This window comes from Alexandromys fortis, unplaced genomic scaffold, assembly GCF_014885135.2.
Source record: "Alexandromys fortis isolate MF-2015 unplaced genomic scaffold, M_Fortis_MF-2015_v1.1 scaffold_183, whole genome shotgun sequence".
Lineage (NCBI taxonomy): Eukaryota > Metazoa > Chordata > Mammalia > Rodentia > Cricetidae > Alexandromys > Alexandromys fortis.
The window spans coordinates 2,255,288-2,272,215 of NW_026068079.1; positions in this window are offsets into that span (position 1 = coordinate 2,255,288).

The window sequence follows — 16,928 nt, forward strand, 5'->3', positions numbered from 1 at the left end:
AAAATACACACTGGAAAAAGAATATTTTCAGCAAGCTGTCTGGGAAAGCTGAATTTCAAAATGCAGAAAAATGCAGCTAGATCTTTATTTCTCCTCCTATACAAAACTCAATGTCAAGTGGATCAAGCACCTCAGATTAGACCTTATATAATGGAGGAGGGTCATTTGTCTATCTGTTGCTTTCATTGGTTAATTAATAAAGAAAACTGCTAGGCCTGATAGGGCAGAATTTAGGTAGGCAGAGTAGACCAAACAGAATGCTAAGAAGAAGGCAGTGAAGCAGATACTATAGCTCTCCTCTCCAAGATGGACACAGGTTAAGATCCTTCCTTGTAAGCCACCACCTTGTGGTTCTACACGGATTAATAGAAATGGGTTAATCAAGATATGAGAGTTAGCCAATAAGAGGCTAGAACTAATAAGAGGCTGAGCAGTGTTTAAAAGAATATAATTTGTGTGATGTTATTTCAGGTATAAAGTGGGCAGGCTGAACAACCAAGCTACCACCCAGGCCTAGAACCAGGACTATGAGTTAGCCTACTTTCCCTCACTGTTACCACCCATAAAAGCTCTCCAGCTGGCTCACCCAATGTAATGGGCATCAAAAAACTCAAGTAATATTTAATGCCAGAAAGTGTTCACAAGAGCTTTCAATTTTCTACATGGCCTGAATGTGGGTTATTCTCTCTTCCCTCCCTCTCTTCTTCTTTTGTAAACCTTCCTTGGGCCCTCTCTTAGTCAAAAAAAAAAAATAATAAACTCCTTACACACAATTAAACAATATTCTGGCAACTCACCAATTTCTCACCACAACTCACTTGTATCACTCAAACAAGTAGAAGTCTGTGCTAAAACTTCACAGAAGTCATAGATTATATATAACAATGTTTCTATGCCCCCCCAAATCAGACTAAAAGATTAGCAGCCATGGTTCTTAAGAGATTTCTATTCTATTTCATTGAAGACGAACTTCCTTGTGCTTAGAAGTTGACATAGGAGGGTGGCGGTAAATGATAGCATATTTGAGTCCACAGCCAGCATTTCAAAGATAAAACAAGGCCTGCTGCTAATAAAATCACAGGAGAGATAGCTGAATCTCTCCAGTGGTTTTCTGATAACCAGCCCACACTTTTCTCCTGGGAATCTATCCAGCCCTATTCTGTTTGATGTTCCTACATGGAGCTCAAAAATGTTCTAGGGGTAGGAAGGAGGAGGGTGCTGGAGAGATGACTCAGTGGTTAAGAGCACTTGCTGCTCTTCCAGAGCATCTGGGTTCAGTTCTCAACCATGTCAGGTGGATTATAGCCTTCTGTAACTCCAACTCCAGCGGATCTGATGCCTTTGGCATTGTGTGTATATGGCCGCATGCAGGCATACATCCTCCACATAACTGAAAATGATAAAAATTGAATCTTTAAACAAAGTGCTACATCTTGTATCAGAGACCAGCCCGACAGAGACCATTACTGAAAACCACAGCTGGTCAAAGTGCCCATGTGATGCCTAGCCCCATTGATCACCTTCAACACAACTCCTGCACCTAAGTTCAGGGACACTGAGAAAGAGGGGCAGAAAGACTGTGCAATCCAGAGGAACACGGTGTCTGCTGTGAGATTTCCTTTCCAAGAAATGTCAGGGAAGTGTCCATGAAGTCTCAGCCAGCGATGCAGCAGCCTAAACGAGGAAAACACCAACAGACAAGCTAACATGGAAGGGGGAAGTTCATGGGCTCAGCCCTACAGAAGAAATTACAGGTAGGTAAGGAATTCTGAGGAGGGAAAAAATAGCCTTTCTCAGGAAAAGTCCACATTCCCCAATAAGTGGTCAGGTATGTACACACAAAGAGGCCAGAGGCTATGGATTTGAGAAACAGCAAAATGGAGATGTGTAAAAGGAATTGGAGAGAGAAAAGAGAAAGGACAAAATGATATAATTAAATTTCAAAACATGAAGAACATTTAAAATAGTATTTCAAAACAAAACAAAACTAGGCATGACTGCATATACCTTTAGTCTCAGCACTCAGGAGGCAAAGTTAGGTGAGTATCTGTGAGCTAGAGGCCTAATCTGTGTAGGAAGTTCCAGGTCAACCGCAGCTACTAAATGAGACTCTACCTCTATACATGCGCGTGCATGCGTGCGCATGCGCACACACACACACACACACACACACACACACATGAAAATAAAAACCAACAAATACAAATGTTCCATGGGTCTATTGAAAATGCTTATTTTTACAAATAGTTCCTACAATGACAGGTGACCTGAGTTCAACCCCTGAGGTACACAGCATATAAGGAAAATATCTATTCCTACAAGTTATTCTCTGACCTACACTGCCATGGCACACACACATACACACACAAACAAACACACTTATGAACACACACATACAATAAATTAATTAATTCTGCCATAGTCAATGTCCTTTCCCAGGCCACACATCCAGCATACTGGCTGAGTCTGGTGTGCACTCCTGACCCTAGTCCAGCCACATCTTACGCAGCCTCCAGTTCCAGCCAGGTTACACATCCTGTGCTCCAACCCAGTCTGATGAGCTCACCTAACCCTAGTCCCCCGTACCTAGCCCATGCAGCACATCCTGGGCTCTGGTGAGTCCTGCCTGGACTGTTGCCAAACATCTTGGCTTAGCCCAGGCAACACATCCTGCCAGCTGGCCGAATCTGTGAGTTCCTTGTGTCCTAGCCTACCTGTACCATGTCTACTCTCCAGGCCTAGTCTGGGATACATATTTGTGTCTGGGCTGGTGAATCTCTGGGAGTTTACCTGCCGGTACCACCTCCAATCCTCAGGTTTAGCCTCCACCTGTAGACTGTGCTGCAGACTGGCATCTCTTGGTGGGTACCTATTTTAGTGATTCTTCTATTACTGTAATAAAATACTGTGTTCAAGGTAACTTATAAAAAAATCATTTAATTCCAGTTCAGAGTATCAGGGGGTCAGAGTCCATAATTGTGGAGCTGAGAGTGTACATCTTGATTCGAGGTAGAGGCAAAAAGAGAGACACTACGAATTCACAAGTCTTTTGGAATCTAAAAGCCTGCCCGCAGTGACACATCTCCTCCAGCAAGGCCACACCTCCTAATCCTTCCCAAACAGTTATAGTAACTGGGGACCAAGTATTCAGACTTATGAGTCTGTGGGTGTTGTTTTCATTCAAACCACAGCAGTGTCCATGATCCCTAACCAACCACAGTCCCAGACACAGCTTTGATAGAGCGGCTGGCACACCAGCCCGAGCAGATCCTGTCATTTATCCCACTTACCTTCTTCCCTGTTTACTGCTGAACTGGAATCACCCTGTCCTTCCAATCCATAATCCATACTGAGTAGCTGAAGGATCCACCTACTGACTCCTCATAGCTAATCTTAAATCAAACAAACTTGGGCAACAATAAAAATAGAAGCAAACTTCCACTCAGCAGAGACAAACTAGAATCTCATATCAGACATGCAGACAATGAAATAAATCTGATTGCCTAGGTATCATTACAAAACCCAAACTATTAAAGGCCAAGACAGCATGCCCCACTCCCAATCCACTGGTGCTGTAGAAACGTTCTCCAGTGAGATTTAACTAGATGAACCTCAGAGCACATAGCTTCAAAGAACTATCACAAGCTTCATCCCGGAATTCTTTCTTATTTGTGATTCATATTTCTAAATCTTTAAATAAGTTGGAGTAAGCATACAAACAAGAAAAGTAAAAGGGACAGAGGTAGGGGCAAGAAGGAACTCTGCATAGGAAGGCAGGAGGACTCAGAGGAAGTGACGTGGGGAAGAAGAAAACAACTGGGGACTTTATCTTGGGAAACAAAAGAGAGAGCACTACTGAGGGAGGGGGAGGGAGAAAAGGGATGGAGGAGTAAGAATGAGTAAAAAGCCATGGGGAAATATTTTGTGTTTAAATACATATATGTATGGATATATATGCTTATTTTACACACNAGAGCACACACACACACACACACACACACACACACACACACACAGAGAGAGAGAGAGAGAGAGAGAGAGAGAGAGAGAGAGAGAGAGAGAGAGAGAGTCAAGCTATGCCATTTGTGGTGCTAATGAACTTCACAAGAGCCAAAAAACACCTAACAAACACTTCTTTGTTAGCTATGAGAAACATCCCTCGAAGCCATCTGTCAAAGGACTCCAAGAGACTCCAGAAACGACACTGGTTTTTGCCTCTCAGAATTTGCAGTAAGACCGTATTGCTGAAGACACCACCTGCTTCAGGCACAGGACTTGGAGGAATTCCAGTTAGTCTGGAAGTCTGCTCCTTAAGATTAATTCTCACATCTGAAGGCGCTGTTCAAGCCCTCAAGGAGAGAAGCAGTTCAAAGTCCTACCCAGCTAGAAAGCCTACAAACCACAGCAAAGAGCAGCATTGCAACAGAAACACTTATGTTTTGGGGGTTACCAACATCCACCTTCTTGGACTTAAGGTCAATTCAATAGGAAGTACACCGTGTCTGCTACCGTAACCCTAGATTCAACACCTGTGGCCGATGAAGTCCTAGACCCGAGAGGAGAAACCATTACTGTCACTTCCTAAAGCAGTGTAATTCTTAGCTGCATTTGGAGTGCTGTACTCACCTATGAAGTGCTCAAAAGTAAACAAACAAACAAAAGTTTTTTTAAATTTAAAACAGAGTTGCATGACTCACCACTGTCCACAGCATAAAGCCCTAACTCCCTTCCCTGGAATTATTGTACTCGTGGGGGATGCCTTGTCTCGCTTCAGTTTGTCAACCTGCTTTATCCTCTCATGGCTCCTCTAGCAGATTCCTACTGATTCCAAGTAGCCGATGGCAAAACATCCTGATGAAACACATATGCTGTCTCTCTGGTTCACACACTGATGGCTTTGACTGGCAATGCCCAACACTGCTCTCCTTTCTCTGGTCTGTCTTTCCACTGTTGGTAGCCGAGACCTATCTATCTGTCTGGCACAGTCCCAGTCACACGCTTGCACCCTGACCAAATCCTCCATATTCACCTCATCTGTGGCGGTGTTAGATATTGCTTTGCCCCCAGTCATCTGCTAACATTGTATACATCTGTCTCCCTATGGTTCCAGGATTCTGCTAGGAAGAATTAGGCCTTTAATGCCTGTGGAGATGCCTTCCCCTCCCTGGTAATCTATATAGATCCCAGATACAAGTAGTGTTCATTGATGCTTTTGAGCACTTAATCGGATGATGAAATCAATCTGATCATAGCACCCTTCTTCCTAAATCCATCCATTTACTTCACTCAGACTGAAAATAAATCCTTTCCACTGTCACTGTCCATTTCCAGCCTCTTCTAGTACTACTTCCTCTTTGTCCCTGCATGGACAAACCTCCCCACCATGACTCAGGAACATGGAAACTTGCCCAGCCTCAAGACCATCAGATACATTTTTACATATTTTTAAAACTCACTTCCTCCTATTAAGTACATAATCTATAAATTCTGACACTTTCAGTTTCAATACAAAAAGTCATATCCCCGAAAGACCCTTTGAAGTATACATCCATTGGGGTAATATCAGGAACCAGATGTTATAGACAAATGGAGTAAAATGTTCATAAACGGCTATAAATAGGAGAAGAGGTGGGGTTTAGAGACACCAGGAAGAGGAAGCTACCGTGGCTAGTGATAACAGGAAGAGGACCGAAGCAGGAGGGGATACTTTTAATTCTAGCACTAAGGAGGCAGAATCTCTGTGGGTTTGAGTCTAGCCTGGTCTACACAGCAAAGTCCCAAACATCTGTGAATACACAGTAAGTCCCTGTCTCAAAAACAAACAAATCAGTAGCATTCAGTACAGGATTTCACTCAAGTTGGAATGTCTCATAAGAAGGTATTCCCTTTCCTTCTCCAAAAACAATAATAAAACTATAAAGAAAAAGGTTAATAACTAGGGCACGGTGATTAAATGACCTAAACAATACATAAAAATCACTTAGTATAAGGCTCAGAACATAGTAAGAGCTCAATAAGTGCTATTATTGTCATCAATATTATTATGTTATTTCCTAATTATTCTTTGCAAGGAGTAAACCTCAGTGTCTAGTTGGCTACATTTGGCATCACCAAGGAGATGAGATAACACTTCTGGGCATGGCACCAAGGGCGTTTCTAGGAAAGTTTAACTCAATAGTGAAGACCTGCCTTGTATGTAAGTGCCCATCTCATGGGCCAGGAGTCCTAAACAGAATTCAAGATGGAACGAGGACAGCATGAACAGCAACATTCATCTCTGCTCCCTGGCTGCAGATGTGATGTGGGCCTCCTGCCGCCATGCCTTCCAGATGTCAGCCACAGTAAACCTTCCTCCCCTGAGTGATTTATGCCACAATGAGAAATGTATAAAATCACCTGATCTCCAAGTCTCTGTGCAAGTATTATTCCCACCCCATAAAGTTCTATGTCCACTATCAAAGGGGACCAGTTGCCCTTATATGTGTGTGTGCATGTATAATATCCTGTTTCCTTTTTACACCAAATTAATCAGATTACATCATTAAACAAAAGGCACAAAAGTAATACAAGTCTCTAAGGAAGAAAATCCCAAGAGGACCGTTCAGCAAGTGCATGAATTATTGGTCACCATTGTATCGAGTTTATAGAAAATTGTTTTGGACTTAGTGCTCAGAAGACACTGGAAAAAGAGAAAATCAATTCTCCCTCTCAGCCTGTGCCATGACAATCACCACGTTTACATTCATCTCCTCACTTCCCGCTCTTTGGAGGCCTCTAAAGAGAGACAGTTAAGAAAACTAAGGCATCAAGAAGTCACATGACTAGAAATTCCAATTTTCAGAACCACAGGAGGGCCAGAGCCCACTGAAGCATATTTCAAATCATGAAGAGTCCTGGGATGGGGAAGAGAAATGCAAAAAAAAAACATGCTATGGAGAAAAAAACTTCTCTCCAGATTTGTGTGCTGAATGGCTTTATCCCAATATGCTATCGTTCAGAGGTAAAGAATTTGGAGGCTCTTGGGCTTACATAATGTTGTAATGTAGAGGTTCTTATGATTAGCCCATTCTCTCCCCTGTGAGCACAGCAGAGGACATTTGTCTTCAAGACAGAAGTCCCCAGAAGTCAAGCATGCTAGCACAAGACAGGAGAGAAATAAATGTCCGATGTTTAATTTATGTTTAATCTGGTATTTTATTACAGCATTACTAAGCAGGCTCATGGTCTCCTATTAAAAACTGGAGTGTGAGATTCTTTCTTTCAAGCATGTGGCCATGAGAACTTCAGTCTTATTAAAGAATTTCCTATTAGTTGTCAAGGCCAGGTCTTAAAGCATAATTTTCTTGTTTTCCTTTCTTTCTTTCTTTCTTTCTTTCTTTCTTTCTTTCTTTCTTTCTTTCTTTCTTTCTTTCTGATGGGGTTTCTCTATGAAATAGCTCTGTAGAACATGCTGGCCTCAAAATCACAGAGATCTGCCTGCCTCTGCCTCTCAAGTGCTGGGATTAAAGGCATGTGCCACCATGTCTAGCAAAACATAATTTTCAAAAAAAGTGAAAAATGCTTTATGATCATCACAGTATTTCTTCTTGCAAGATACACATACACACACGCACACACACATGCACATACATGCATGTGCACATACACACACGTGCACACATACATGAATGCGCACACGTGCACATGTACACAAACACATGCACACATGTGTGCATGAACACACACATACACGAACACATACACACACATGTACACACATGCATGCACACAGATACACACACATGCACACACACATGCACATACACACACACATACATACACATGCACACACATGCACACACATTGTATTTCCCAGCCTCACTTGTACTTGGATTGGGGTCAGATTCAGTTCCATCCTATAGAATGCAGGCAGCAGTACAATAACTCCCAAAGGTGCCCCCGAGACTATTGCATTGTGATGTTCCACGGTCACCTTGCTGCAAGGGTTTGAACATTTATCTTGCCCTTATTCACTTGCCAAAGGCTTGGTTCCAGGTTGGTGCTGCTGGGAATTAATAGAACCCTTAGAGAGTGGAACCAAGCGAGAGGTCTTAAGGGCATCGGCGCATGCTCTAAACAGAGATTGTGACCCATTCCCTCCTCCTTCCTCTTTGGCCTCTTGACTATGAGAGCAGTTTGTTCTCCCATAGGTTCCCTGCCATTAGCATCTGAGCCTCCACTTGAGTCATAAAAAAATGGATCTACCATATCATGAGCTGGAATCGCTAAAACCATGGAACAAAACAACCCTTTGTGAAAGTCAGCGTCTTAAGTTACCGATTAGATTGGAAGGGAATTTACTAAAGCCTGCTCCCCACTTTCGAGGCTTCTAGAACTACCTGCCACAGACTACATCTCACAGAAATGAGAAATAAATTGATAGCTTTGTAAGTCCCTGATCTTTAAAGGTTAGCAGTTTGTGGGTGCTTATCCTTGTACTTCCTTGACGCATTTGAAGACATGTGTTAGAACATTAGAAAAAGAAAGAAAAGGATCAAAAGTTTCAGGCCCACCTTTTTCTCAGTTTAGAGAATGAGACTAGAAAGTCATATCCTCTCTAGCCCCAAATTACTCACCTGTGTTACTCACACATGAAGAGATGATCATACATGGCTCCTGATTCCCCCATCTGTATCTGGAAGCTGAAGACAATGTTTCATTACAGCCTTCCGTCCCACACATAGGCAAGGCTTTCTATGGACTGGCGAATCATGTGTTTTCACTGAAACAAAAATAGTCCATACCTAGAGGGGCCACCCATGTCCTGCAGTTTGACTAGAACAGTTCCATTTATACGTATGTGTATACATACATACATACATACATACATACATACATACATATGTATGAATGGCTGGTGTGTCTAGATGTGTGGCCTACGTGGGATGATCTTCCAATGTGTCTAACACTTCAAGTCAACAAAAGTACAAGTACATTCTGAAAAATGCAAAAAAGTACCCACTTTGTATTTGGAGGGATCCCAAAGTTTCTTCAGTCCACAGCTTCCTCCCAACCCAATGGTACCAAAAGTAAGATGATTGCTATATTCCAATGAAAGCAACCAAGATTTGGGATGACTGGACGCCTCCCCAGCACAAAGACTCCAAGCACCGGCCCCACCTGGGCTCTCCTCAAATGCTTGCTTTGAAATAGAAGCAGTAGAAGGAGACACGAGCTTGGCTCTATATTCTCTGGGTTCCTTTATGAGTGGTTTTTAAATGCACACCAGCTTCTAACATTTCGTTGAGGCAAGATTTCTCAGCAGGACCCTCCACCTAAGCTTTCTAACTTGGGTCCCCACAAAGTTGTGTCTCTAGACCCATGACCCACAGGTAACAAGTACATTTGCACACTTGGGCATTTTTTAGCCTACCAGTGTGCCCTGCATTTCATAGCTGAAAGATCAATATTAGAAAAGGTAAAGTTGGGTCAGGATGTTTTTGTTCTCAGTAAAAATAATCACTGTGCGAAACGCATTGGTGTAATCTCTGTGTTCACCTGTTCCTCCCTGGCTTGGCCTTTCCCAGCCAGAAATACATGCCCCCTGCACAGCGAGCATAGCTGACCTGGCTGCCCTAACCATCTGGAGATAAATGGATTTTTACTTCAAAGTCATGACTGCTGAGCTTACCTATTTCCTAGAAACTGAAAGAAGAAAATGTAGCCCACTTAAAAGAGAAAAATGTCACTTCCTGATTCTGCATCAGAAACGAGTTCTGTGGGGCATGGGTGTCTACTCACACCTCCCATGATGCTCCATGCGTCCAATACAGTATGCAACGAGACTGCACACATTAAATATTTCGTTAGTTGGGCCACAAAAGAGCTATGTTTGTAAAAACAACAGCAAAACGATTTCTACTAAATGTCATTGTATGGTTCCAGAACTGAGGTAGCTGAGGCAGGAGCATCTTAAGTTTGAATCCAGCCTAAACTACAAGGTAAATCCTGTCTAATAATAGTAAATAATATTAATATGACTAATAATAAATAAAACAAATCAAAAATGACTCTCACACCCGAAACTTCCAAAATGTATGGCCCTCTTTGCCCTTCTACCTCCTCACTTCCCCCTCTCTGTAAATGACACTGGTTTGTCCAACTCTTCCCAGTGGTTACCGGCATCCATTCTGTCAGTATGTGACAGTTTGGGGCTCTTCTCTTTAGAAGACATGCATGTTTGCTATGCAAAGGAAGGACTGACATGGGGAGGGACAGCACGGGGGAACATACATAAAAGCTGACACTCGGGATTGTTGTAAAATTACCAAAACAGTGAACACATATATTCATGAGGGAATGACACACACTTGAAGTTTACCAAAATGCAGACAAGTTGTTGAATCTATAGAAATAATTGTTCTTCTTCTAAGTATTACTAATAACCAGAGAAAGAAGCATGCTATAAATCCTAACAGAGGAGAGGTCGGTTGTAGTGATGCACGCAGTAGGATTTGCGGAAGGAGATAGAGACAAGAGGATCATGAGTTCGAGGTCAGCTTGGGTTACACATTTAAAAAAAAACAAAAAGAGAAAAACAAGAGTTTTATTATTTACTGGAAGTGAAGGGTAGAAGAATGGCAATATTTGAACAGCAACTTAAAACATGTACATACAAGCAACATTCCCTGGACTGAGCAGATTGTATTTATATATTTAGGAGTGTGTGTGTGTGTGTGTGTGTGTGTGTGTGTAGCAACAACTAGAGAAAAATGCCATGTGGTTGGAAGATTGATTGCCTAGTGTTTAAGAGCACTTGTTGCTCTTGCAGAGGACCTGGGTTTAATTCCCAATAACCACATATCAATTTATGACCATCTGTAACGTTAGTCTGAGTTAATCCCATGACCGCTTCTGACCTCCTCGGGTACCAGTTACATATGTGCTGCGAAGACATGCATGCAGGCAAAACACTTACGCACATAAATAATAAAATTTCTAAACATATTGTTTTAAAAGAGAGGTTATAAATTTGAATGAGGGCTTCAAAAATTAAAATAAAAAAATGTGGTGAACTTCAAGAACGAGAGATGCAAGGAAGAGCTTCTCATGTTACCAAAGCAGTGTCATGGAAGAAGTTGACAGGTGTTGGAATAAAGCTTTGCATCTCTAAGGAGGGAATGATTCAGTAGGATGGATCCGATGAGAAGTAGAGGGAGGCAAAGGAAGCCTTGCAAAATGATCCAGCTCAGATTCTGCAGGCAAAGCAGATGCTGACAGATTTCAGTCCAGAAGGGGAAGAAGTTGGGTGGCTTGTCAAGAATGGTGGTGGATTACTTCCTGTTAGTAATTTACAGCTAGTATAGAAGTCAAAAAGATACTGCCGCCACCCCCCCACACACAATGAACCCTAAAGAACGGTAGATCAGCACCAGTTCCCCATGTGTGCACACAGCTTCTGACCAACGTTAAGAGCACCATCCATGTTATCTTACAGGTACTTGTTTAAATGAGCGTCATAGCAGCCTGCCCATAAGCCCCATGCAAGAAAGGGATGATTCTTGGTTATCTCTGTGATGTGATGATGCTCACCTCCCTCTTTGTCATCTCAATAATGTGATGATGTTCGCCCTCCTCGCTGTTATCTTGATGATATGATGATGCTTGCCTCCCTCAATGTGCCTTGATGGTGTCCTGCACATAGACTCCCCATGCTCAGTGAGGATGCCTGTACTGTTACTTATCAGCAAGGAAAACCCTTTCTTCAACTTACCACACAAATGCAGTGCTAGCAGTATTCTGAAGGACAGTTACAAGCACTTGAATTTTCTATACCAACTAACTGGAAGAGGTCAGGGAATTAATATATTTTTAATCTCTTGTTTCTTTGTTTGGTTTTCTGACTTTTATCATTAGTTCTGTGTCACTGAACTAATTATGAAAGTAAATTTCTTTGCTGAAGCAAGTTCTCACTGGGTACTCTGGACTAGTCCCAAACTCTGGGTGCTCCTGACCCTGTCATCCAGGTGCTAGGATTATAAGCACGTCCTGACAGGTCTGGCTAAAGTTACATTTGTTTTTAAAACATGCTTCAATGTTTCTACTGGTTAAAGTTGGTTGTTATTCTAATTCTTGGGAATGGCATGCTTTAAATAAACCTCAGTCATTTCAAAAAAAATTATATATTTGAAAGTGTCTTTATAACCAGTAAATTGTGCATTTCTGCTTTTGAGATCCTCGCTTTTCATGAGCAGAGGACAGTGATGTCATTCACTATGCTCCCTTCTTTGCCCCGATGACCAAGAAGCTTATAGATACCTGACATACTCAAATGTATTTCTCAATTCATTAACCTTACTCCCTCCCTTTAAATCTCTGACTTTATGTTGACCATTTTCATTATTACCCGTAAATTTTGATTGTCAGAAAACTTCCACATGAAATCTATAAACAAAGGCATGGAAAGCTGAGAGTGTCTGTGATGTGTGTCTCCCAGATGCTCCTCACCCTACCTTCTTCTCAGATGCTAAGTTCTTTCCAACAGTCATCTTTTGTATTCCACCAACACATATACAGAGCTTCTCCACAACAGCAGAACCCTCAAAAGAATCTTATTATCTGAAAGTATTGGTTAACAAGGTAAACTTTCACAAGGATTTATGAAGGAAGTTTAACCCTGTCTCCGTTATTCCCCCAAGCCTTCTTGACTGTTTTGCTCTGAGTATATTATAGCATTCTAAATCAGTAGCCAGCAAACTCTATAAGGTGCTAAATAGTAAAGATTGTAGATTGTAAAGACTATGATGTCCTTATTGTGTTGACTGAGGTTTCTGTCCAACCAGGTCCCTCAGCTGTCCAGTCCCAATGAAACACACAGAGGTCTACATTAATTATAAACTGGTTGACGTAGTAACTCAGGCTTCTTATTAACTCTTATAACTTATATTAGCCCATAATACTTGTCTGTATTAGTCATGTGGCTTGGTATCTTTTTTGGCAAGGCAGTCACATATTGCTTGCTCTGTGTCTGGCTTCCTCTTTGTCTAGGTGATGACTGCAGACTTAAACTTCCATCTTTCTAGAATTCTTGTTCCCTGCCTCTACATTCTGCCTGGTTTCCCCACCTATACTTCCAGTCTGGCTATGGCCAACCAGCATTTATTATAGATACAACTGACAGGGTACAGACCACTGTCCCACTGCATTACTACAGCTACTATCTCTACCATTGTACATAAACAATGTCCATGACTATTTCAATAAAACTTTATTGAATAAAATAGGTGACTGCCAGATTCAAATATGGGCCATATTTCATTGACCATGCTCCTAACCTGTCACTGTTTCACTCACAATGACTCTTAGAAAATTGCCAAGTTCTTGAAGTTACCCCCAAAAAGACTGAAGGCTCTCAAGTCCTCCTCCAAAAGTAGTTTAGTTCTGGGCTTTGTTGCTTTAAACATACCTTAGGTGAATTCATCCCCTATATACTACATATTTTTAAAGTTTATAGATAAAAAATCATCTCCATTTTGTTCTAGATATAGCTCCATCTTCATGAGCAAAAGTAGGTTTAGATCCCACAGTTGTAACTGAGGTTAGACAGATGGCTCACCAAGGTACCAGAAAAACAGTTCTCATACCAGCACTTCCCAACTATATGACTCTGTAGACTAACTTTATTCTTCACTTTTCACAGCTATATAGTAGTATAGAATACCACTATATTATACCTGCCCACAACTGACCTTAGAGTCTCTTTCTTACTCATTAGCCCCCTGTTTGTCAAACGTTCCCAGGATACTGAGGTGCTTTCCTAAACATGTATTTCCCGATGTCAACTCAAGCAATTGCTTCGGTATCTCCAAAGCTTTTAAACTTCACTCTTTCCTTAATGATGCTGATGCCAATGGTGCTGAGCTAGAGAACACCCCTTAAGTGTCCCTAGGTATGATGGAGTTCCCAAACTGCATGCTACTAGGAAGCAATGAAAGGTGGGAAGCCACAGCTGTGTCCTTCCTACTCTTTCAAAACAATTTTACTCATCAAAGGATGAGAGATTAGCTTGTTTAGCACAGGGTCAGGTGCGGGAAGCAACTGGTACCTTAGCAGCTACTGCTACACTAGCAGGACACCAGTGGAGAATTTCACTAGAGCATGCTAGAACGGGAGTACAGCTTGAGGGATACGTATGGAAGGCGGGACATAGGAAACAGTTGAAAAGCAAAAGACAGAAATGTCATCACACAATTCTCTTGTATACCCAATCCTCTAGAACATTCTTGTTCCATAAACAACAAGTCAAGACAATGATTGATTGAAAGTTGACTCTTTATAGACCCAGCCCTAAATCATGCAGATAGGATAGAGAGAATGAGAAAGTACATAGTGGCTTGGAGACTCTGTTATCTCACAAGGTAGGGAAAATTTATACACATTCACACACTTGTAAATAAGTAGAGTTAGGTAGGTAATTAAAAAATTAGGTCACATGGCCTGGACTTGGGTATCTAGAGAGTATGTTGGTGGACTGCTGAGCTATAGGCAAGTTTTACACGAGGAGATGAAGCCAGATGGCCAGAGTTCAGAGACTAGAAAGACAGAGCCAGAGAAGGTAAGAAAACATTCATCGAAACCTGCATGGGTCCAGCATAATGTCAGCAGACAACTGGAGAGCAAGAAGATGGGGGAAAAAACCTGTCTCTCTCCCTCCCCATGTGAACCTAGTCACTCCATTTGAGAAAGGGGTGTGTGTGGTGTGAATGTTCATGTAAATGTTACAGGTACATGTGCAGTTGTGCACATGTATTGTGCAAGTACACCATGGAGGTTACAGGTCAGCTTCCAATGTTATTCCTTAGGAACCACTGCTCTTGCTTTTGGACACAGGGTCTCTCAGTATCCTGAAACTCACTGGTTAGGCTGCGTGGACTAGTCAGCAAATTCCAGGGATCTATTTATTTTTGTCTCACCAGCTGTGTAAACCCATTCCACTGTGCCCAGCTTTTATACATAGGTTTTGGAGAACACACTTGGCTCCTCATGCTTGATCAATGGGTGAGTTCCCAACCCTTCAAGTCACTTCATTTCAGTGTTTCCATTTCCTTCTTTGAGAAATGAGTAATTTGAGCTAAGCAATCAAAAGGCTCCATGTTTCATTTATCTTGTAATGACTCTGGGTCTGATACAGCAAGCAATCAGCTAGCATCAGCCTTTCTGCCTGGCCCTCCTCTGCTCCTACCAGCAAGTTCTGCTTTTATTTTTTCATTGTACATTTCCTGTGCAGTTTTACTCCAAAAAGGATTTGAAAATCACTCAACAAAGAACTCTATGGGATCCTTCCATTTGCATATCGTGTGGCTTAAGTAGAACTAGAAAGGTTCCTGTTAGCACAGGGAACCGATTCCTAGGTGATGGACCAAATTCTACAGGTGCAAAGCACAGGGTAGTTAAGAACGAAGGAGTATGGAATAGGGAGCCATAGAAATTTCATGAGCAGAGGAGTGCACCAGCAAAAGAAGTGAAATTTGGCCCACAATCTGAAAATCTCAACTGTTGAGAGGGTTCTAAGAACAAAGGGTGATTTTCCCCCTTGTCAGCCTTCCCTCCCAGGACATTGTACAGTATGCAAAACTGTAAGCAGAAGACAAACATTTTTTTCCACTGCCTCCTCAACCCCACAGGCCTTCAGGAAGACCTGAACTTTAAGCAAAGCCCTTTTATTTTTCAACACCCACAGCTTCCATTCAGCAATCAGAAGTTTTCCATTTTGATCAAAGGGGCTAAACAGAGAGAGCCAAGGGAGCAGCCAGTTCTCAGCAGCCCTGGGCACATTGCCACCCACTCCTTGTCCGTACCCAGCAAAGGACGGGGCCTTCTCCCCAAGCAACCAAGTGTACCCCCCCCCCAAAAAAAATACTAGCTTACTTCATCCTACAAAAACCATCAGGCAAACTAGTGTAGACGTATATTTCTTCCAAACCTAAACTCAGCTGGGACCACGGTGGTTCAGCCTCCTTGACAGTCAAATGTCTCCATTTGTAATGACTCTGGCTGCCAAGAAACCTGTTCACCAGTTCATCTCTCATTGCCTCTCCCACCGCTGTGTATTTTGATTTCATGAACCCACCAGAAGGGTCTCTAGATCATCTTCCAAATCTAAGATGCCTTGAAGAATGCTCAAAGAGAGATTTCCAGAGAGCCAGAAAGTTCCAACCCAAGGCTGGTTTTGGGCATGGCATTTCTTTGGGGCTTCTGGTGTTTCCCATGGCTCACAGAGGTGACTACAATCAAAAGGGAGGATGCTGTCAATACCCAGGGAAACAGAAAATGAGGTCCCTGAAGGCCACATCTGGAGGCAGCTATGAAACAGTGATAAGTACTTTAAGAGGTATTCTGAAGTGAAAATGGTTCATATCCACAGATGGGCTCCAGTTCTATGTCCCAGGGACTCTATTTATTGTATTAAATTCCAGACATGGCCCAGAGGGCAACTTGGGCTGTTTAACAGGAATTGTTCAACAGCAGCTGCCAAGCCAATTCCCATTCAGGAAGCACTCTTACATCATCTTGTTTGATCTTCTCAATGACTGTAAGGCAGAGGGGGTTAAAGCAAGGGCTATTGTGACTTATCCCGGGACCAAAGCTAAGCAGAGGAAAGTTTAGGATGGGGGGGATGGGGTATGAGGCTTTCAGCCAGTAGCAGAAGATTCCTGCAGGCTTTCGAGACAATGCTGGTTTGGACACCAAGTTCTTCCATTATATTAGCACTGGTAGGTTTCACGGACAAGTTTTCATGCTTGTTGGGCCTCTGTTTTCCATTCTGTAAAGAAGAAATGTTACCTGTCTCTGAGGCTGGTGAGGAGTGTGAAGTCAGCCACTGTATCAAATTCCCAAGACTGTACCTGAACCAGAATGCTGAATTCTAGTAACATCCATGCACGAATTTA